Consider the following 23,501-nt stretch of genomic DNA (forward strand, 5'->3'; position numbering starts at 1 on the left):
GTTTGCCTAAGTGGTCCCCACCCAGCACATCACTCTGCCCTCCATCGCCATCATTAGTTCATGTTGATCCTAGCACTGTGGACACTGGGAGCTGAACCGGGGACACAGGCCACAGGTTCCTGTCTCACACAACTCTGCTTCTGGCTCCCAGACCTTTCTAATGGTCTGCAAAGGATCGAGCTCAGGTGAAATCACACCCACTTCCATCAGTGAGGCATCAATCTGAAATTCAATATTCTCAGGAGAAGTAGAAAGAAGCAAAAATCCCTCATGAGGACATCCTCTCTCTAGAGGGAGTGAGAGGATGATTAAGGTTCAAGAAACCACAGTAGTGGCTGGTGCCAATCATCACATGCGTTCCTCTCCACCATCTACCCTGTCCCCCAGGTGAGGACCAGTCCCAGAGGGTCAGCTCATGAATCTCTGGATGCATGCTCCATTCCTGGCCCCTTCTACCCCCATCCCCAAGCACATGCTCCACGAGGTCAGTGAGGGGTCATTGCTGAGATTCTCCACCTCATGGGGTCCAGGTCACAGGTGCTCTATCCCAGTCACCTACCACTTCTATGTTCGGGCGTTGGGATCAGAGTGACCCTGAATCAAAAAGGTAAACACCTGACTCTCATACAAGTATAGAATGAACCAGTGTAAAATATTTTATTCGACTCATACATTAGTGAGGAGACCAGTAAATGGTAAGGATTGGTCACAGAGCATAGCAAAAATCAAAGTCCTTATATTTCGGCAGGAATAGAAGCTTTGGAGCAAAGTTTTTGAGTGTTGGAGATGCACTGCTTAATCTCTAACAAGAGAGGGATCACATATGAGGAAAGAATCTGGGTCCTGCACAGAAGAGGACCTGCCTCCATGGGGCCGGTCACTGCTCTGTTCTTGATCCTGATCTAAGAGGAGTTTGATAAGAGACACCCCCTCAGTCCTGACCGCTGAACAGCCAAAGGCCACACGAACATGCTCACCCCTGAGGAGGCTGAGCAGAGCATAAAGACTGCCTTTGGGTGGTGGGGAGGCAACATGAGGGGCCACCTGGCCTGACCCTAAGGCAAGGGGAGAGTGGACAGAGCAGTGGGGACCAGAGCTGTTTCTAATTGGCTTTAGTCACTGTGTCACACCTGATGAATCATGGCCTGGACACCGTGGGGTGCTCAGTGCTCGTTCCTGAGGTTTTTGTGGCTCATCACAGCTGGGAGCAGCCCCCTGGCACTGCCTGGTGCCCTCTGTTCAGGGATCACAGCTGTGAACTCCCCACTCCCTGGCCATCTTTAGGCAGTGAGACCTGAACCAAGGCCCAGTGAGAGATCAGAAAGCTGGGAGGGTCTGATGTGCATGTGTGGGCCCTCCCTCTGTTAGAGTATGAAGAGGGGAAGGGAGAGATCTGGGAGAAGCTCTGCTTCAGTTGTGGGGCCACAGACGGTGGGAATCGGTGATGACCTCGACCATGGCCTGCACCCCTCTCCTCACCCTCATTGTTCTCTGCACAGGTGACTAGTTATGGGGACAAGGGGCCCTGGGAAGATACATGTCACCCTGCTTTCTCATCTTGTTTCTAGACCCCAGCATCACCATCTCTGTGTCTTTCCCTCTTCTAGGATCCTGGGCCCAGTCTGTGCTTACTCAGCCGGCCTCAGTGTCTGGGAACCTGGGCCAGAGGGTCACCATCTCCTGCACTGGAAGCAGCTCCCACATCGGTGATTATGATGTGCACTGGTACCAACAGCTCCCGGGAATGGCCCCCAAACTCATCATCTATGATAACAGCAAACGGCCATCTGGGGTCCCAGAATGATTCTCTGGCTCCAAGTCTGGCAACTCGGCCACCCTGACCATCACTGGGCTCAAGTCTGAGGACGACGCTGATTATTACTGTGAGTGCTATGATGCCAGCCTGAGTGCTCACACAGTGCTCCAGGCATGTGGGGAAGTGAGACAGAAACCTGCTTCCCCCCCAGCCATGAGGCGTCCCTGCGCAGCCCCCACTCCTCGGCCACATCAGCTGCTTCCTTGGTTTCTTTGGCCCCAAACTTTCTATGACTCAATCCAGGGTGCTTTGTTTAGAGACTGTGTCCTCGTCCTCTCCAATTCTTCCCCCGCTGCCTGTGTCTGGTTTCAACACATTATTGATTTTCTCAAATCGAGCAGACATTCCTGGATTTGGGGGCAGGCTGTGCTGGCCACAGCATCCATGCAGTGTGTTAGTCTGGCAGGGCTGCCACAGCGCAAAAACATAGATGAGTTGGCTTAATCCAAAGAAAGGTATTTTCTCACAGTTCTGCGGGCTGGAAGTCCAAGATCAAGGTGCTGGCAGGTTTGTTTTTCCTGAGGCCACCCTCCTTGGCCCACAGATGTGTACATTCTTACTGTCTCCTCACATGGCTTTTTCTCTGTGTACTTACCCCTGGTTTCTCTTCCTCTTTTCAGAAAGATACCAGCCCTACTTGCTTAGGAGAACCCCCCATGAACTCTTTTACCTTAACTACCTCCTTTAATGCCTTATATCCAAAGACAGTCACACTGGGGGTTAGAGTCTCAACATAGGATTTTGAAGGACACAGTTCAGTCCATATCAAGCGGTCAGAAAAGAACCAAGGACACAGAGTCCAGCTATGTTTGACTCAGGATGACTGTCCAGATGATGTGCATCCACACAATTTATTGAACACCTATTATGTGTCAGACTTTGGTTAGGAGCTTAGGATAGTAGGTGGAAAATATGGGAAAGTCCCCATGCTCAGGAAGCTGACACTCTCAGGGGAAGAGAGAGAACAAACAAACAAAACATGCTTTGAAAGAAAGATGTCCTGGGAGAGTGAGGAGAGGCATGGCGGTTGGTGGAGATGGGAGAATTAGGGGGGGTGAACAAGGAAACAGCAGAATGCGATTTAAGTGTATTTAATCCAGGTGCTGCATAGAAGGTGAACTAGGAGGAGGGGAGAGTGAAGGCAGGGGCCAGGTGGGGGTGTGGATGATACGATGTCAGACTAGGAGCCCTGGAGGAGGGCAGGAGCAGGTGGGATGGAGAAGAAAGGTCAGGGTCGCCATGTCTTGAAGGTAGGAGGGACTGAAGAATGAAAATGGGAAAGACAGGAACCGAGGCTGGGCTCTTGGGAACAGTGCGGGATGTAAGTGAGTCGATTAGTTGAGACAACATGATGACCCCATATATTTATGACAGGATTATTTAAACCTTATATTTTCAGGAGACATGATCAGCTCCTGACGAATGGGACTGTTCACAAGAAGTCCTAGGAATGCACGTCTCCGGTTTACTTTCATCTCACATTTGATGTAAACTACACCTGTGCCTGTTAAACTTTATCATGTTGTTGGAGGAATAGAATGTGAAGGATGAACTCAGTCCCCTCGTTCGCAATGCTGCCCCCATATTAGAAATCTTCCACTTTGGAAAAGATGAAAACCACAATTTCCACCAGATTACTTAATTTTAAACTCAATAAGTGGGATTCTGTAATAGGTTTGTGTTTACATGCTTCCAGAAAGTTCTTTTATGTATCATGAATAGATAACCCCTAATTGGCTACATCTGTCATTCTGTTGATGAGAAAAATGAGCCAAGAGGAATGGACAGGCTGATGATGCTGAGACTCATTTGCAGATGCAACCCCAGGCCTCAGAGCAGGGGGTCTGCTCTCCCACTGGGCAGGGTCAAGGCAGACGTGTCCACACATCCTGATCCCAGTCATCCCCTGGGAGACGGGGAAGGATGTGCTGGGAAGCAGGTGTTAGGATGGGCTCATTAGGTCCCAGGATGAACACAGTCTAGTAGGAGAAATATAGAAAACTCTACTAGAAATCAAAATGTGATGGATGCACCTAGAGAAAGACAGCCCTTCACTGCAGGGATGAGGAGGGGCGAAGGACTTAGGCAATGCTTTACATTAGAACCAAATGAAAATAGTGAGAGGATTTTTCTAAGATATGTATGTCATGCTATCACTAGGTTAATCCGTTCATTCAGAAGATATGATTTTCCAGAAGTTCAATCAGTCCCTTCAATTGTTAAACACATATGAGCTAAAGTGAGTTTAAAGTGGCCCTGAGCCAGGTGCAGGGACCCCCGTCACGTAGGAGAGAACCTCATCTTGCAGGGGCTTTCAACCTGGCTGCTTAACAGTCTTTGGTCTGGAGAACTCTCTCCGAGGAAGGAGGGACAGAGGGATACTTTGGTCTGTTTAGAACCAGAAATTCAGGGTGGGCTACAAAGTTTGGATTGTGGTATCAGGAAGACAAATGGCAAAATTTCACAAGGACCAACTGTAAGCAGGGCTGATGAACGCTGCTGGATTCTCTGTGATTGTCTCTACGTCCTCCATGAGTATATAGAGAGTCTCCAGGCTGTTTTCCCACATGGTCCAAACTTGCCTCTGCAGTCCCAGGCATCATGTCCACACAACAATCAGTCCATAAGGAGAGAGACTTGCCCTCCCTGTTCCACTGATCAGGAAATCAGCTTCCAGGAGGGCTGGACGAGCTCACTTACACCATCACCCAGCTCCACCATGGTGAGCAGGGAGGGGATTGTCTGACTGGTTTAGGTAACACAAGGGCTATCCAGGAGCACGTGTGGTCAATCCTAGGCCAACTGCATGTCTGGGAGACTTGGAGTCCAAATAGGAGAAGAAAATGATAGAAGTTTTACCAAATAGGTCTCTAACATTTCCTCACTCTTCCTTGCACCCTCACCGTCAGTTCAGGTTGGGGCATGTACTGTGGACACTCGGATCTGGGAAGGGGACACAGGCCAGACTGTTCCCGTATCACAAAGCCACAGCTTGGCTCCCTGGCCTTTCCGATATTCCTACAAGAGATCAATTCCGGGACAAGACAGATTCATTCCCATCCACAACGTGTTGATCTGAAATTTAGGTAGTCTCATGAGAGGAAGAAAGAAGAAAAAAAAAAGCTGTCCTGGTTTTTCCTCCACCTGGACTCTACATGTCAAGGTCCTTCTGGAATGTCCTTTGTCTATCCAATCATATCATGTAATGTCCTCAGACCTAGACTCATTGATTTTTCCCAAATTCTACCATCTCTCTTATGTTCTCATTTCCTTTCCACCAGTCAGCTAATGACCCCAACCAAGCATCTTCAGCCCATTGTCACAAACATGTGTGTTGGGGGTGGAGTTTTAGAAAAATATAGCATCAGAAAATCAAAGTTTTAGTTGTTCCTGGGAATCACTTCAGGACTCAAGACAAGCGATTCCTGACCTTAAAGATTCCAGTCCTCAGTCACCACAGGGTCAATAGATTAGATAGAAGGATCCTCTCAGAGATCTCAGTAAGTAACCTAAATTGTCAGGGAAAATTTTCCAAAAGTTAAACATATGGAGTAAGAACATGTGTCAAAAATTTATTCAACTTATATTTCATTGAGGAGACTAGTGAGACAGTAATAGATTTTAAAGAGTATTTTCTAAATATAGTACATTTATTCTACCAAGACTGGGCCAAGGAAGCCAGTTTTCTACGTTGGAAATAAACTGGTTAATGTCTTCAAGGGTAATAAATCTATGAGCTTTGGATTTCTCTTCTGTGTAAAAGTCTACAAATTAACGTGATTCCATTTACAAGAAAAATATGGAGAAGGGCAGCTAGACTTTAGATTCCTCCATCTTACACTTCCCGTCCAATCTTTCCTAAAGGGGAATCTGTCCTCTCTCTGTTGACTCTCTCACCCACTCTTCACTTCTCACCTTCCTGACATATGGCCTCTCCCTGTCTTCCTTTCCACCACTCCCAGTAGGTCACGCTCAACTAGTGAGCAAGACCCTTCACCTGATAAACCAAACCGCATCTGGGATTCCTAAGGCACTTGCCCTGCTAACTAATCCGATTTTTCCTAGTAGCCCATATCTCCGGGGTCATGTTATTTATCTCTGTCTTCCTCTGTTTGTATCCACTTTTTGGACTTCTCTACATCTTCACCTAAACCCAGGGAATCTTCAAGTCCTGCCCATGTCCTCTCAGCTCTTGTGTTGTCTCTGACTCCCTGCTCCCCTGTGATCCCACAAACCTTCAATCCCCCACAGACCCATGAGTGCAGCAGTGTCTGCTCTGGTCTCCTGCCTCCAGTGGTGAAAGTGAGGAAGGGAGACCCCCTGTATGCCTCCCACCGTCGTGTTTCTTCTTCAGGTTCAGCTCTATGAGCAGGGATGAGGCTGTCTAGCACAGCCTAGAATTCCACTGCCAACCCCCAGACTCAACACCAGATCGGTGTTCAGTAAACAGTTGCTATTGAAGACATGCTCCTCACTACACAGGCCGAGTAGTACTGGATCAGGATGGGGCCTGAACTGGGAGAGAGTCAGCTGTGCCCGTGCTCCTCTCTCTGCCCTGAGCCCGAGAGCTGAGGGGGCCCCACCAGGGAGAGAGCATCCATGGGGAGAGGGGACACAGGCAGCCTCATCCTGTGTGTGAGAGACTAGGCAGACCTGCAAATCCTTGTTTATTGAAGTGGAAGGAAAAGCAAAATAAAATTCACAATGAACATTTCTGCATCATCAGAAAGGAAGCAGTGCCAAAAAAACTCAAGGTGCAAATATTTTGTAAAAATTAATTTCTGCTCAATAATGAAGAAAATTTCATAAAGTCCCTGTTGTGTGATTTAATCAAAATTGTTTAAAAATAACAAAACTTACAGAGATAATAATATTTCAAGAGGTGGTATCATTGTAAATGCAAAATTAAAATAGAGCTTTTTTCCCCCAGGAAAATTCATTGACTACTCTTGATTAAATAATGACTTTAGATTTTCACTAATCCATTTAAACATTTTGGTGTATTAATATCTCAAGATAACACAACCCCACTGTAACACACAGAGAGCGCACCAAACTGACGGCCAGGATGTGCTCTCTGCCCCTAACAACTCCCCAGACTCGAGCTAAGAGTCTGGTGCATAGAATTCTCAAAGTTTTCTGGCTATAGAAATCTTATTATTTGATCTTATTATCTGCTTATTTTGTTTTATGTTATTTTGGTAAAAGTTTTTGGTTTTTTTTGTTTTACTTTTGGCTGGAGGTGATCTTTCTGGCAAAATCATGTAGAGTGGACATTTTGCCAGATAAAAGCATATAAATCGTTCTCGTTTTTAACCTCCCCACCCCTGCCCAGAGCATTGGTTCTTGAGTATGAACCACATTCTTTTCAAAACTCTTTAATAGGAAAGATTGATCCTAATAGCTACACGTCACGTTCCCCTGGGCCCAGGCTCTGTTCACAATGATTCAGAGGTTTGAGGAAAATGCTTCAAAGAATGTCATTTGTGATGACTTCCTGAAGAAAAGACATGGACTTTTTCCCAGATCTTTCCTCAGGAGTGCTCCTCACATCCCTTCTCCTCTCCCGACCTCTCTGGTCCCTTAGTTCCTAAGGACCCTCGAGTTTCCTGACTCTTCCAGCCACAGGAGTCCCTTCCCCTTCTCCTCCTTGGGCTTCTCCTCATTCCCCAGGGAGCTACCCAGTGTGCGCCTTCATCCTCAAAACTCTCACCCCCGTGTGTCCTCTGTGCACATCTAGTGAGGGGTCAGGCAGGAGGAAAGGGACCTGGATTCCTGAGCAGCCTGGGAAGTGACTTCATGGCTGACCTGTCCCTGTTCTCAGCTAATGAATGTTTTCCTTCATGTAGGGTTTGCATATGAGGCCCCTTCCCTTGAGGACTCCTTGCAAAGGGGGTGAATTCTGTCTCTGATTCCTGCTGAGGAGGCCCAAGCAGACAACGACAGACTGAAATGAGGTGGGAGGCTGCCCCTGAGGAGGGCCTCGCTCTGCACTCAGGGAATGGCAGTGATCAAAGCAGTGGGGGAGGCAGGAGCCTCTGGCAGGGTCACCTGTCCTCTGGTCACAGATATGATGGACCCGGGCCTGGGGCAGCAGGGGCGCTGTAGGCTTGCTGCCAAGGGATCTTTGAGAGCTGGGAAACCAGACACCTGTCCCCTGGTCTCTGCTCACTGCCCCCTGGGCCCAGGAGCTGGATGTCTTGGGGTTCCTGGTGATTCTCAGCCCAGTCTCAGCCCAGGTCTACCACTCCCAGAAATAATGATCTCAGGACATTGTGTGTGTGGTGGGAGAGGCAAACATGAACCGAGGAGGTGTTTGGTTGGCCAGGAGAAGAGGAGCAAATTTGTATGAAGGGCTCTATTCTCTGGGGATTGAGGAGGATGAGAGAGACCTGCAGCATTTCCATCTCAGCAGAGCTCTGGGGCATCTGCACTACGGCCTGGATTCCACTCTCCTCCCCTTCCTCCTGCACTGCTCAGGTCAGGACAGTCCTGATTCCCCAGCCCACTAAACTACATCCCAACCACATGGAGGAAATGTCTCTCCCTCTTTCCCTCCCTCCACCATAATGGCTGTTTGTGTTTCCAGACTCAGTCAGCCTGTGTGACTCAGTTACTCTCTGCGTCTGCCTCCCTGGGAGCTTTGGCCATGCTCAGCTGCACCCTGAGCAGTGAGAAGAGCACCTTCTACATCGGATGGAATCAACAGCACCCTAGGAAGACCCCTCAGGATGTGACGTGCCTGAAGAGTGAAGGAAGCCACAGCAAGGGGCATGGAATTCCTGATCATTTCTGGGGCTCCAGCTCTGGGGCTGACCACTACTCAACCATCCCCACCAGCCAGTCTGTGGAGCATCTCACAGCATTGCTGTGTCATTTGTTGAAGCAACAGTGATCCAGATGAATGGGGAAGTGGGATGATCCTGTTTCTTCTGACCTGCTACCGACACTGTCACATGGCTCCCAGAAAGAGGGTCTGGTGTCCTGACTATCAAAAGTGCTGGATGTTTTCTTCTTGTTTCTCCAGGGAAGAGCAAGGCATATAGCTTCCTACCATGAGCTCCCCAGGCAGCAGGCGGCTGGAAAGCTGCTACAGAGTGACCTGGTCCTGCAGTAATGGTGCAAATGTAGAAAGCAAACCTGGTGCACCCTGCTGTCTCGTGCGGTGTCATTCCCTAGGGGAGCAGGAATACTCTCCTCTCCAGGCGGAAACCCCAGGATGACGCCCCTCACTCCTGCCTCACTGGAGTTCATTGGAGTGACCACCTTAGAGGTATCTCACTGATCTTCTGGACCAAGGATTTTAGAACTCTCGCAATAAACTCGAAAGCACATGCTAATTTAAGGAGGAGAGAAAGAGACAGAGGCAGAGAGACATAGGAACAGTAAGAATGGTGGGAGTAAATGCACTTGACTCTTTCTTATATCTTGAGACATTTTATCTCAGGTGTCCAGGACGTGGGTTTGGTGAGTGAGAGAGAAGGAGGAGGGACCGACCCCATCACAGTGAAGAAAAGAGGTGCTAATCCAGAAAAATGAGGGAGAAATGAGAAAGATGCATTAAGGCCACCTTGACACCCCTGAGACTGAAAGGCAGGACTCTGTGACCTGTTGAAAAGCACGCACTCCAGCCTCAGAGGCGGCCGGTGCAGCCGGAATCCTGCCTGCCCTTTCCTCCCCTCGCTCATCCACGGCCCGGCTCAGTGCTCACTGGGACCCACAGGGGGTGACTTCCTACCGCCCCTGGGGCCTGGGGACAGATGGTGCCCAAGGGACTGAGAGAGCCCTAGTTCCCTTGGAGCTTGGGTGACAAAAGACACACAGACTTGGGACAGCTCTGTCTGCACTGTGAGTCCTCAACAGGCCTGGGTGTGTCCACCATGGCCTGGTCACTTCTCCTCACCTTCCACACTAACTGCCCAGATGTCATATGACACATGTGTGACCAAAATGGCTACATCAAAAGTACATTAATAATCACTATTTTCACATAAAAAGAGAAACAATCCATTAAAATGGGCAAAAGATCTGAACAAACAATTCACAAAGGAAAATAAATAATAAAAAATTTTAAAAAGTGCTTGGCCTTATAAGTCATCAGCAAAAGGGAAATTCCAACTATAATGAGACCTGGACCAAAAGGTGGCCCATAGTGAGCCAATTAGCACAATCAGAGCTGCCTCGGCTTAATGGAGAGGAAGGAATATGCACCTACAGAAATTATGCACCTACTTGGGGCCGGCCTGGTGGCGCAGTGGTTGAATTTGCACTTTCCAATTTGACGTCCCTGGGTTCGCTGATTTGGATCCTGGGTGTGGACATGGCACCTCTCAGCAAGCCATGCTGTGGCAGGGGTCCCACATATAAAGTAGCAGAAGATGGGCACGGGTCTTAGCTCAGGGCCAGTCTTCCTCAGCAACAAGAGGAGGATTGGCAGCAGATGTTAGCTCAGGGTCAATATTCCTCAAAAAAAAAAAGAAAAACGAAAAAGAAACTATGCACCTACAGAAACTGATGGAATGAGAAAGTCTAACAAACCAAATGTTGACAGGGATGTGGGGCCAGAGGAACTCACCTATATTACTCATTTGGAATGTGAGATGCTTTGAAAACTTTTGCCAATTTCTGATAAATTGAAATCTAAACATTTAGTTTGACTCAGCTTTTCCAGTTTTATATATTTAAGCAAAACAAAAAAGAAAGAAAGAAAACAATGTCATAAAGGGAAATATGTAAGAATCCTCACGCTGGAAAAGACCTTTTAGTTGCAACACCAAAAGCTCCAACCAAAAAAAGAAAAACCAAAAAAACAAATTGATAATTTGGAATTCATCAAAAATGAAATACCCTGCACTTGAAAGTCACTGCTAATAGAAGGACAAGACAGCCATCGACTGGGAGAATATGCATGCAAATCACTTACCTAATAAAGGACTTGTGTGGATAATATGTTGCAGAGTTCTTTCCATTCAATAATTACAGGAGAGTTCAATTTAAAATTAGGAAAGATATTTCAACAGACACTGCACCAAAGATGATACATGATAGCAAATAAGCTCATGAAAAATTTTTCAACATCATTATATATTATGGAAATGCAAATTAAAATGGAAATTATATGCCACTAAACCTGCATGAGAAGGGACAAAAGTACAATACTGAGAGGAGGCGGCACAGCTACTCTCACACGGCTGGTGAGAGCACGGAATCGACAAACTAGTTAGGAAAACAGTTGAGCAGTTTCTAAAAGGGGTAAATATATAGCTTCTTAAGACCCAGCGGCTCTGTTTCCCCAAGAAAAAATAAAGTGCATACTCATTCAAAGACTTGTACACAAATACTCAGCAGGTTTATTCATTTATAACATAAAGTTACATATTAAATTTTATTTTAACTACTTAATATATGAAATTCCCATATTAAATAAATGCAAACAAATAAATTTACTTCTAACATAAATAACGGCTTTATGTATAAATAGCCCAAAGTGTAAAAGACCCAAACGCTCATGAACAGGCGGATGGAGAAGCAGACTGCGGCCCATCCATACTGTGTGCCCAGGAATGGCCTGTGGATAACTGTGAAAACAGGGATGGGTGTCAAAATACATATGCTCAATGAAGGAAGCCAGACAAGTAAAGCTGGGAAACCAGAACAAAGATTTGAATTATATAAAATTCTACACAATGGACATTAATTTATAAAGACAAAAGCAGATCAGCAATCACCTAGCGATTGGGGAGGGGATGGCGGGATGGAGTGGTTTCAAACTGGTGATGTCAACATAATGACAGATACAGTCATTGCCTTGACGGTGGTGATGGATTCACCAGTGTGTTCATATATTCATGAGAGCTTGCCAAATTACACACTTTAAAATGGCAGTTGATTATTTGAAAATTAAACCTCACTAAAGCTGTCATAAATACATCTCAATCCCTTCTTGGTGAAAGAAAAAGTTCTTTCGAATCGGTCTCCAGCTCTCCTCAGAACCACAGCTTCAGTGCCGTAGACCACTGCAAAGGTCCCCTGTATGGTTTGCCACCCAACCACCAGCCTAGTCTACTTAATGTCCCTGAGTATTTGCAAACACTGCCGATCTTCCAAGAATCAAGCACATTTCCTAGGAACAGTTATTGCTTTGTTTGTCCACCAGCAGAACCCCGGTCTCCATTGAGACCCAGGGCTCCAGTGGCTCCTTCATGTGGCCCCTGTGGAAGGAGCTGCTCGGGTCTTTGCTCCCAGAGCCCTCTGCTTCCTCACTCACTGCAGACTCAGTCTCATTGTCCTGTGGTCAGATTTCCACATCTCTTCCTCCTAGCAGGCCTGGAAGCCCACAGTTAAACAGGTTGTTTATCAATATCACTTACCTGGGGGCAGAGCACGGGGTGTGGCGCATGGATGTTTGTGGACCCACAGTGACCAGGCTGTCAAGCCAGTGTCCCTGACATTATTTCCAACCAGAGACTGAAGTTAGAACAGTGAGCAGCAGGGGGCGCTGTGGGTCTTCCCCAAGGTTGCACCTTGGGTGCCCCCTGCTGGGTAATCCCTCAAATCCTCCAGGGCTGGGACATTGGTGCTTGTGTTTGCTGAGGGGTCTCAGTAGCTGTGTCCTCTCTGCTCACAGGTCTGAGTAAGGTCCCTCAGCTGCTTCCTCCCTGGTCCCTCTGATGGGGCAAACTCTGAACTCACCCATCAGCTCCTCCATCTAAGGAATCAAGCTCAGACTCAGCTGGTTCTCAGGACAAAAGTGGGATCATCATTAGGGGGAACAAATTTATGTGAGCAGCCCCTTCTCTTTCAGGTCAATGGAGAAGAGCAAAGATTTGGGGGCCACCCAGCCCTTATCTGGGGCCCCAGCAGGCTGTATGCACCACGGCCGGGACTCCTCTCCTCCTCATGCCTCTCTCTCCCTGCCCAGGTAGGGACAGTCTGCAGTGTCCAGAGTCAGCTCCTGAGCCTGTGTCAGCCCCCTGTGGCTGAGACCCTCTAGCTGCTTAACCTTAGTCTCTGCCTCATCATCCACGGGTGTCTGTGTCTGCAGGTTCCCTCTCCCGGCCAGTGCTGACTCAGCCACCTTGCCTCTGCATCACCTGGAGCATATGCCAGACTCACCTGCACTGCCAGCAGTGACATCAGTGTTGGTGGATACAGGATATTCTGGACCAGCCAAAGCCAGGGAGCCCCCAGGTATCTCTTGCTCTGCCACACAGACTCAAATGAGCATCAGGGCCCAGGATCCCCAGCCACTTCTCTGGATCCAAAGATGACACAACTAACTCTGGTGTTCTGCTTGTCCCCGGGCTGCGACCTGAGGACGAGGCTCACTATTACTGTAACACATGGCCCGGCGTCACTAATGCTCACATGTGCTCCAGACCCCCGAGGACGTGAGACACAAACCGCTCCCCCCACTCTCCTGGCCTGGTGCGCTCGCCCCTCTGGTGGCTCAGGAGATGGCTTCTGCTGTCACATCTTAGACAAGACCTGATTTTCCTAGAACCAGAACAGTTGACAAAGTCATACCCTTTTCTTCATATCATGAAGAATATCATTGCTAATATATTCTTATCCAACTCATGTTTGCATAGACAAAAATTGCTTGTTGAGAGAGAAGATTCTCTCAGTGGAGACATTTGAGGAGGCCAAAAGAGATCGAGTCTGCCCATGCCCAGCGCAGGGTCGAGTGACTGCGATATGCTTCCGGTCTGAGTGTTTCAGTTTGGATTTTGTGATAAAATGCCAAGATGCAGAAATTAATTGTATTCTATATAGCAGTAATGAACCTTCAATTTTTAAAAGAAAAACAATAACATACAACATTACTAATATTTAATGAAACGTGGATATATCTGAGAAAAATTGCAGATCTCGTATACTGAAAATTACAAAACCTTTCAAGAGAAATTTAAAAAATAAATGAATGAATAGATATTCCTAGTTTCTGGGTCAAAAAACTGTCACTAAGATAACAGTTCTTCCCGAAATGATCCAAAGACTCGCTGCAAGGTCTTCAGGTAAAATGTAATCACGATGAACCACGAGGGAGAAGATCTCAGCAAAGAAAGAAAATGCTAAGAGCAGACATAAATGGCGCACAGCCCTGGGATGCCCCTTCTCTCCCTCCCTGGGAGCTGATCCATCTGGGAAGGGAGGGGTGGAGCATCGTCTTTGAACTCCAGGAACAGAGAGGTTGTTTTCGATGATCAAGGTGAGGCAAGGAGAGCAGCGTTAGTCCCAGAAGAGTCAGAGGCCAGGTGGGGAACCTTCTCTGAGGGCTGATGGGCAGAGGGTGGGTGCAGCAGGCCAGGGCTGGATGCCACTGGGCCCTGAGCCCCTGCTGGCACCCACCATGTGCGCCGGGGGTGATGGGTTTCTTGTTGTCGCCTCACCACAAGGAGCACCTTCTGATCTGTCACCTGTGCATGAGGATTGTGACCCAGCGGCTCTAAAGAAGAAGGTGCTCCCAGGGTCCCTGACATCATTTGCAAGGCTCAGAAGTGGAACCTGCATCCATGAATCCTGGACAGGAAACCCAAAGGCTCTTCTCACAAAATCATAGATTACTGGTGATAGCTGCCTGGCCTGTCGCAGAAAGAGTGTGAATCCGTCCTTCAACAAATGGGGCGCCGACAGCCTGGTCTCGTGGGGTTGTGTACAGTGCACAACCATCCAGGAATATTCCTGGACCTCTGCTTCCCTGTGACCACGACCTCCTGAGGTCTGTGTAGGGCCCAGAGCACAGGCTGCCCTTGTGCCACCACGTATCACAGATTGTTCCACAGGACAGGACCCTGCAAAGGGCCAGAACGAGCGAAGAGCAGGCAGAGATTTGGATGAAGGGCTGTGTACGACTTATGGTTCTCCTGAGCACAGAATCAGTAGGATGTGTCTCTCTCTCTCTTTATCCATGTATCTATGTATGTATCTGACTATCGTCTATCCATCTACCTATGTGTGTATGTATGTGTGTATCTATCTATGGAAATTTATTTTAAGAAATTTTTTCACATGATTATAGAGACTGGCAAGTCCAAAATGTGCAGAAGGCTGGCAGGCTAGAGACCCAGGGAAGGAAGAGTAGAAGTTACAGTTGGGTTCTGAAGGCAGTCAGCTGGCGGAATTCCCTCTTCCTAGGGGAGGTCAGTCTTCTCTCTATCAAGTCCTTCAACTGATTGGATGAGGCCCACCCACATTATGGATAGTAATTAATTTCAATCAATGTTTACTGATTTAATTATTAATCTCTTTTAAAACATGCATTCACAGAAACTCTTAGAGTAATGTACGACCAAATATCTGTGTCCTGACCGAATATCATGGCATACATAAGCTGACACATAACATGAACCTCCACAGGCCCCTCCCTTCCATCTGGGTGTGGAGGAGGATGAGAGATGTGAGGTAGCTGTGCCTTAGCTTTGGGGCCTTAAGGGGCAGGGTTCAGGTTGTCCTCACCATGCCTTGGGTCCCCCTGTTCCTCACTGACCTTGAACACCACACCTTTAATGGCTCCCTGACACACGTGTAGGCACACTGCCCAGGGCTGCCCTGCTCCCTGCAGCGTGGACCTGTCCTGTGCGCACAGGACTCTGCTTCTCTCCCTGCTGAGCCGGCCTCCTGCGGGGACTGGGATTCCCAGATGGAAAGCCAAGATCTGCTGCCCCGGAAAAAAGCGCTGGATAGAATGGAGTGATTTTGACACATCAGCCCCTGGGATATCCAGTTAAAGCTCCAGACCCATCGGAACAGCCACACTCTCACAACCTCAGTTCTCTTCTCGGTCTCCACATGGCCCTCGGCCAACAGCTCTGGTTTCCAAGTCGATGGTGAAGCTTAGCATCACTAACCAGCACAACCCAGATGCCACAGTGCTCTTCCAGTGTGGGAGGGCTGGGGACCGAGAGTCACACTCCTTGGGCAGCAAGAGTCAACCCCCCTTCAGTGCTAATGAGGGGCTGACTTTGTAGCATTATTATTAAATTTGCAGAGTGTCTCCTCACCTGATCAGTGAAGACATGAAACACGAGTTGGGAGCTCCTCCCCTCACAGTCTCCACAGCCAGAGCTTTCTTCTCAGTCAATGCTCAGGTTTTGTGGCTCCCATACTGGGTGACTCCGTTATCTTTGCAATTTCCCCCTCACTTATCATCCTCTCTGGCAATCCCAAACGTCTGCTGTGAATCCTCAAGTGAGTCAGGCTGTGGACAACATGAGCAGGGACCCCAAACCTCCCCTTCTCCATCTTTTATGTGTTTCAGGCTCCTGCTTCCAAGCTGTGCTCACACATCCATCTGTGGTGTCGGGTCAGGTCTCAGGAACAGGATCATCCACAGCAGAGAAAGCAGCACCTTGAGATGATCAGTGTGGCCTGGCGACAACAGCATCCAGGCAGAAGCCCTAGAAACGTGGACCCAGGTGTTCTTTTCTCACAGCATCTGAGACAGACCCTCTGGCTTCAGGTCTGGCAGGAAAGCTTCCTGAGGGTCTCTTAGATCCTGTCCTAGGACGGGGTTGGCCACTGGGACCAGACATGAGATGATCTTGACACAGTGTCCAGATCTGTGAGGAATCACGATGCAGCCCCTCCCCCTACCCCTGTGAGCCCGTCACTCTCTGGTCACTTCCTCATCTGAGTCTACATCCGGGTGACTCTGCCGTTCATCTGCTGCCATCCCTGAATGTCTGGAGACTTTGTGGGAGCTGCGGCTCTGAGGATGGCTGCGCCATTCGTGACAGCCTGTTCTCACCCTCATCACTGCTGCACAGACAGAAGCTTTCTTTTCAGGGCACAAATTCTCTCTAGATAATTGACGGAAGAGTCAACAGAAGGGTGATGCCAATGTGTGCAGCCGAGTTAAGAACCTGCCAGTATCTGACCACAAGGAACCCATGTAATCCAATCCCAGATCTTTGTCAGAAACCCAAAATATGCCTCTATTTTCCTGTTTTACCCAATCCCAGGATGGTGGCCCTCTTCCTGTCCTCTTGAGGCCAGGAGCAGTCACTTCCATCCTGATCCCCTGGGCCTGACCCTCAGCTCTGTGCATCTTGCTCCCTGGGGGCTCCCTGCCCTCAGATCCCAGGCTCCCTTGTGAGGACTGACCTTCCTGCATGAACAGGAACCCAGGGGCAAGGCTGCTCCGAGAGTCACAGGACCCACTTGGGCGGAGGGAAAGAGGGTACCTTGACGCCTCTGTGTCCACATCCTCGGGACAGTTTGTGTCCCTGACCTCAGGACCGTGTCAAGACTGCAAACGTGTGTTTCTCTAGCCAGATCAGGAGAAATCGGTGAGAGTTTATCAAGGCAAAGAAGAGACCACTGTTCATCATTTATCACTCAATGAAGGCACAGGCCTTAGGTCTGTCAGTTCCCTGGAAGATTCTGGAAATGGAAAAGAAGACTCCACAGCTGGTGTTGGAAATCAAACATAGAATTAGTGGATGTAAAGGTTTACCATAAGCCAAGAGAGACAGAAGTGGGACTCAATCGTGAGAGTGAAATGAGTGGATTTGTTTCAAAACCATCCTTTTTTGTCTCCTTTCTCATTGCAAAGGTTTAAGTAGAAAAACACAGATGACGTTTTCAATAAACGCTTAAGAAGATGACAATTAAATTCATCTCCATGCCTGCCTTTGTAAAAATAAATATAGAAATAAAGCAATAAGGACTACTTCCTCAATGGCTTAAGGATGGTGTATCTTTAAACCAGAGAAAAGCGTTATCCCAGAACAGAGAAGACTAGAATTGTTCCATTTCGGTCTTGGACCGCACGTGATGACTGCCGACACAGCTCTTCTGAAAGGTTTACCCTGAGATTTGTGTCAAGTCAAGAATAGAAAAAAAGAGAAAACATTTAAATATGAAGAGTTAGATTTTAATTATGAAAGCTATAAGTATGTACCTAGAAGTCTAGAGATTGTACTGAAAATTAATTAGGATGAATGAAAAAATTATCTGAGTCACAATGAATAAACATAGTATCTCATGTTAAAAGTATGTAATCTAAAATGTAGTTCAAAATGTATATGATTCTGTTTCCAGTATAAAAAATTAAAAATTTGACCATATCTGTAGAAAAACAATTACAAATTTCAGCACGTAATAAAATAAAAAATTGAACAAATGGTGGAATGTTTCCTTACATGAAAACAGATTAAAAATGTCAGCAGTGAGTAGACAGGTTATATGGGCACCTTTATTATTTATGTTGTGACTTATTCATACGTGTTTCCCCTTGAGAAAGTGTGGGTTAGCGTAAGCAGAGGTCACGGTGCACGTGACACGCCACCACTGCAGAGCCTGACATGGACCAGGCACAGTGACCCCGTGTGCTGCCCACTAACTGGCATTTGCTGCTAACACATCCCTCCCTCTGATATCTGAGGGGCCGCACTGGAGCAGCACCCACTGTGGGGACAATGACGTCCTCCCTTCAGCACTTCCTTGCTTATGTCGTTCTGGAGCCTCTGCCCATAGGGAGCGAGGACTGAGGATCAGCTTGACAGGAAGGAGAGGCTGGAGAGAAAACAGAGTGAGAGACAGAGACCAAATTTCTTGGGTCCCAAACTGTGAGTGCACAGGGTCAGATCTGTGGTGCCTTTGTGTTTTTATTCCCTGCGCTGGGGATGGGTTATGACACCCCACCTCAGCCCAGCAGTGGAATCAGTATGGGGACAGTGGAGACAGTTGTGGATGGTCCTCAGCGAGAAGGCCACAGCAGTGAATTCTGAGCTGAATGTGACCAAGAGGCTGCAGCCTGAGCAAGGCCTGGGTGTGGCCCCTTCCTGTGGGGAGTGAGAGGCAGAAGCTGAGCCAGGGGTGGAGGCAGGGGATCTCTGTCTGAGGGGCTCCTAACCCCTCATGTCAGGCCGAGAGGAATAAGGGCTGGGGCAGCAGGAGGCGCTGTGGCTGTGGGCCAGTCGCTGGAGGTTCCATGGGGTGATGGCAGCTAGGAAAACAGCCATCACCTGAGTCTGTGACCCATGTCCAGTGACCTCCATGCCAGGGTCCCAGAGCCTCAGGGCCTCCACCCAGCCCACTTCTCCCTCGGTCAGATGCCGCATGTTTTTTGGAGGGAAGGAAGGGGATTTAGGGAAGAGGTTTGGAGGCTGGTCCTCGGGGACTGGGTGAGATGTGAGTGAGCTGTACCTCCTGAATGATGGTCTATGGACACACGTGGGGGGTTGAGGTCCTGAGCTCATCCTTGTGATGGAAATATAGACAACAGCCTTCCTGCCTTGTTCAGTGGTGACAGGAAGGTTGTAGTTGTCAAGGGTGTCATCTCAATGGACTTCCCTCCTTCTCTGAGATTTATCTGAGTTGTCCAATGTCCATGATCTCACATGTCCCTAGGCTGATATCCCACATGGGTCAAAAATGTCCCTGCAGTTCCAGGCATCACACACACACAATAAACTCTCCTGAATGAGAGAGATTGCCCTCCCTGATCCATGGAACAGGAATCTCAGACTTCATGAGGACGGGACCGGAAGAGATACCTCACACTGTCTCCCCTGACTCCATCATGGTGAGCAGGGAGGGGATTGTCTGATTGGTTTGGAAAATGAAAGGCCTGTCCCTGGGGCTGGAGCTGGGGCAAATCACAGGCTTACCACATGACTGGGAGATTTGGGGTCAGAGAGGAGAGGAAAGGACAGAAGGTTTCCCTCAGTGGTCCCAGCATGTGCATCATCTGCTCTCCACCCTCGTCATTAGTTCATGTTGGGTCAACTACTGTGCACACTAGGAGCTGGGCAGGGGACACTGTCTCATAAGACTCTGCTTCTGGTGCCCTGGTCTTTCTAATGTTCTGCAAAGGGTCAGTCTCAGGTGAAATGACACCAACTCCAATCAGGGAGGCCCCAGGCTGAAATTCAATACTCTCTGGAGAGGGAGAATGGGGCAAAACTCCCTCATGAGGATGTCCTCTTCCCAGAGGGAGTGAGAAGGGCAATTACATCTCAAGAACCCACACTAGTGGCCATTGCCTGCCATCACCGGGCTCCTCCCCTGCAAGTGCCTCCTCTCTCAGGTGAGGACCTGTCCTAGAGGCCCAGCTCATGGATGTCTAGACACACACTCCAGTCCAGAGCCCTTCTGTCATGTTCCCCCAAACAAGTGATTCCTCAGGTCACTGAGGGCTGATTTCTGAGATTCTCCCCCTCACAGGGCCCAGGTCTCAGGGGCTCTGTCCCAGTTACGTTCCTCTTCTGTGTCCTGGAGCTTGGATCAGAGTTAGCCTGACTCAGAAAAGTGAACGGTTCACTCATACAAGTAGAGAATGAGCCATGTGAAATATTCTATTCAACTCATACATTAGTGAGGAGACCAGTGAATGGTAAGGATTGGTCCAAGAGAAGAGTGTAGCAAAAATCAAAGTACTTCCATTCCACCAGGAATAGGACCTCTGAAGCAAAGATTTGGAGTGTTGGAGACACGCTGCTTAATCTCTAACAAGGAAGACATCACATAAGAGGAAAAGAGTCTGTGTCTTTCAATTACTGCCACCACTGCTTGTCCTTGGTTTCAATCCATTGTCTGTTTTTCTCTAATCGAGCAGACATTCCTGGATGCTGGGGCAGGCTGCCCTGGGGACAGAGTCCACCAGGGGTGTGTGAGTCTGCCAGGGCTGCCATAACATAACACCACAGATGGGGTGGATTAACCACAGATGTGTTTTCTCACATTTCTGCAGGCTGGAAGTCCAAGATCAAGATGACGGCAGTTTGGTTTCTCCTTGGCTTGCGCGTGGCTGCCTTCTCACTGTGTCCTCACAGGGACCTTTCTCTGTGTGCTCATCCCTGGTTTCTCTTCTTCTTCTTATAAACACACCAGCCCCACTTGTTTGGGCACCACCCTCATGACCTCATTTACCTTAATTACCTCCTTCAATGCCTTATCTCCAGGGACAGTCACATCAGGGTTAGGGTCTCAACCTAGGATTTTGAGGGACACAGTTCAGTCCATATCAGGGAGTCAGGGCAGAATCAGGGAAACAAAGTCCAGCTCTGTTTGACTCAGGCTAGTTGACTCTCCATATTATGTGCATCCACACCATTTACTGAACACCTAATTTGGGTCAGACTTGGGTGTAGGGGCTCAGGATAGTAGGTGGACAAGATAGGAAGGGTTCACATGCTCAGAGTGGTGACACTGTCTAGGGGAAGAGAGAGTACAAACAAGCAAAATATACTGTATAGGAAAGCTGTTTTGGGAGAGTAAGGAGGGGTGAGCTTGGTGGGGTGGAGATGGGAGCATTAGAGGGGTTGTCAGGGGATCAACAGTATGTGATTTGTTTATGAGGCCCAGGTGCTGCATAGAAAATGAAGGAGGAGGAGGATTGGATGTAGGTAGGGACTAGGTAGGAACTGTGGACGACACAAATGTCAGACTGTGAGTCTGGCTAACCGGTGGAGCAGGTGGGATAGAGGAATAAGTTCAGATTCCCCATGTCTTGGAGGAAGGAAGTATTGAAGGATGGTGTTGGGAAAAAGAGGAACTGAGGCTGGGCTCTTGGGAAAAGTGCGGGTGTGGGGTGATTCAATCAATTGAGACAACATCATGGCTCCATCTAGTTGAGACAGGATTATTTGAAGCTCACATTTTCAGGAGATATGATCAGCTCTGACAAATGTGTCTACTCATTAGGAAGGCCAGGCCTGCGCATCTCTAGTTTACTCTCCTCTTACATTTGATGAAAACTTCACCAGTGCCTGTTCAATTTCAGCATCTTGTTAGAGGAACAAAACACGAAGGATGAACTCAGCCCCCTCCTTCTCAATGCTGCCCCCATATTAGAAACTTTCCACTTTTTAAAAGCCAGAAAATGACCCTTTCTACCAGATTAATTAATCTGAACTTCAGGAGCGGGATTCTGTAATGGGGTCATGTTAAAATGCTTCCAGAGGTTTATTTTATGTAAAAAAGATTGATAATGCCTACTTGGCTTCTCTTCTTATTTTCTTGAGGAAGAAAATTGGCCAACAAGACAGGACAGGCTGAAGAGGCTGAGACTTGGCTCCAGATGGGACCTCAGGCCTCATATGAGGGGGCCTGCTCTCCCACTGGGCAGGGTCCAGGAGGATGGTCCACACATCCTGATCCCGGTCATCCCCTGTGGGGGCTGAAAGGCTGTGCCTGGAAGCAGGTGTTAGGATGGTGTCATTTCCCAGGCAAGCAGAGTCTAGTAGGAGAAATCAAGAAGACTCTCCTAGAAACCAAAGTGTGATGGATGCATTTCAAGAAAGACAACCCCTCAGTGCAGTGAGAAGGAGGATCTAGGCAATGCTTTACCCCAAAATCAAGAGAAGATAGTGGATGGATGGGTGTGGCTCCCCCCTGGGCACTGGACAGTTTCCTTGTTGGGCAGGGTTGGCCCTGGGTCACAGCTGATAAGGGCTGTGCTGAGACAGAAGTCTGCTTCAGGGTCCACAGCTGGTATTAGTCTGAAGGCCTGCTTCCTGGGGCTTAAATGGGCCTGTCCCCAGCCCATTTCCTGCCCACAGACCACTCTGCACAGGGCTGGAGCCAGGGCACAGGGCTGCCTCAAGATTCCCATTCAGACTGAGGGCAGCAGGCCTGCCTCCAGGGGCACTGATGAGCATTTGTCTTGTGCAGTTCCTGGATGGGCAGGACTGCTCCTGGACTGTGGCTAAGAGGGGCTGGAACTGGATCACCGGTTGCTTCAGGGTTCACAGCCAGGGACACGGTTGTCAGGCCTGCTAACTGAGGCACAGACGGGAGTGACTCCTGCTGGGTCCATTGACAAATGGTGCAGGTGACAAGAAGAAGACAAAAAAAAGATGTGCCATGTTCACAGGGGTATGGCACTGATCTGGGCCTGTGGTCAGGACCCCCTGAGCACGGGCCTGCCTTCTCAAACACCACTCCTCAGCCTTGGGTTCCGCCAGGATTTCACAGTCTCCTACCTGGATCCAGAAGCTCCCACAAAGGCACTTTTCTCCATTGATGGCCGCCAAATCATGGTTGCTGAGTGAGGACACGAGTGGGGGACCGCCTATTCCATCATCTTGCTGATGTCACTCGCCTGTTAAGTGATATTTAAAAATTTTAGGTAATGTATTTTGTTCTCGTATGGTTAGTCATTTTTGTGTTCAACCTAGGAAGAATTTGTCTATTGCCAGGACATGAAGATGTTACTGTATTTTTTCTAGAACTCTTATGATTTTAACTTTTATATTGATGACTATGATTCAAATCAGATTGAGTTTTTCATATGGGACGAGTCAGTGGCCAGTGGTCACTATTTCCAGACCACAGGCTTGTGATCAATTAAAGAAAAGCCAGTGACTATTTCAACAGAAAAGAATTTGATAATATTTCAGAACTTGTTTGTGATTTTGAAACAATCTCTCAGGAAACTGGAATCAAAGGGAAGTCCCATTCCCTGACAGAAGACAGGAAATAAATAAATCATCAAAAATCATTATTCTAAGTCACTTTATGTTAGAATTTCTCTATTTAAAACAGAGATAAAACAAACGTCACACATCAGAAGAAGCGATCTGTTAGAATTGCTATGAGAGCAGCATCCTTGGTCCTGCAGAGGACGTTCTAGATTATGAGCTTCCCCACACGCAGGGACGTCCTTGTCTGTCACAGTTTTTAAATTAAATGATCATGAGGAATAGTCCTCCAGGCTCTCTAATGGGTCACATTTTTA

At 48.1% G+C, this 23,501-nt stretch overlaps 1 protein-coding gene across 1 annotated transcript in view; it reads left to right on the plus strand.

The window, feature by feature from the left end:
- LOC138923416 (rho GTPase-activating protein 20-like) overlaps positions 1–23,501 on the plus strand; it is an 84,588-nt gene that overhangs the window by 20,712 nt on the left and 40,375 nt on the right. Inside the window, exon 2 of the mRNA XM_070262176.1 lies at positions 1,608–1,883. The gene's annotated coding sequence lies outside the window, so the exon portion shown is untranslated. The remainder of the gene's footprint in view (positions 1–1,607; positions 1,884–23,501) is intronic.

Source organism: Equus caballus, chromosome 3, assembly GCF_041296265.1.
Source record: "Equus caballus isolate H_3958 breed thoroughbred chromosome 3, TB-T2T, whole genome shotgun sequence".
Classification (NCBI taxonomy): domain Eukaryota; kingdom Metazoa; phylum Chordata; class Mammalia; order Perissodactyla; family Equidae; genus Equus; species Equus caballus.